Source organism: Odontomachus brunneus, unplaced genomic scaffold (genome assembly GCF_010583005.1).
Source record: "Odontomachus brunneus isolate Ranch 3 - 2012 unplaced genomic scaffold, Obru_v1 Obru_scaffold_337, whole genome shotgun sequence".
NCBI lineage: Eukaryota > Metazoa > Arthropoda > Insecta > Hymenoptera > Formicidae > Odontomachus > Odontomachus brunneus.
This window is the reverse complement of record NW_022639787.1, coordinates 80,045-80,535: the sequence shown is the minus strand read 5'-3', so window position 1 is coordinate 80,535 and position 491 is coordinate 80,045.

The following is a 491-nucleotide window of genomic DNA, read 5'->3' as shown; positions in this document are numbered from 1 at the left end:
TCTTGGTCAGCGCGATCTTGACAATGTCTCGCCTGCTCCGAAAACGGAACTCTTGTATCTGCGGTTGGTCGGTATGAACGATCACGACCGAAAGCTTAGTAGATCGAACGCGATTACCGATGCTGAAATCTTGCTGCTGCTGAACGCGATAGCGCGAGAGAGCACAATCGCCAAAAGTGAGAGAGTAGCGCACCGCGGACCAAACTGCGGCGGAGGTCACAGGTCTCCCCTGAAGCCGGTCAGCGACTCGAAGTATCGACTGCGTTTTGAAGGATAGCGATGGTGCCACGAATCTACAGCGAAAATCTGTCGAATTGCCGCGCGCGGTATCTAATATACCCGTTGGGTGTGCTCTGTCGCGCGCTGATTGGTGGGTTTTTCGCCGTTAAGTTAAAGCAGTCTTGCTCTCCTTAAAGGGAGATCAAGCGGTGCGGAGAGAAGATCTGCGGCGCGTGCCGCCTGGTGATTCGCGGAATCATTGTTTCGGCCGC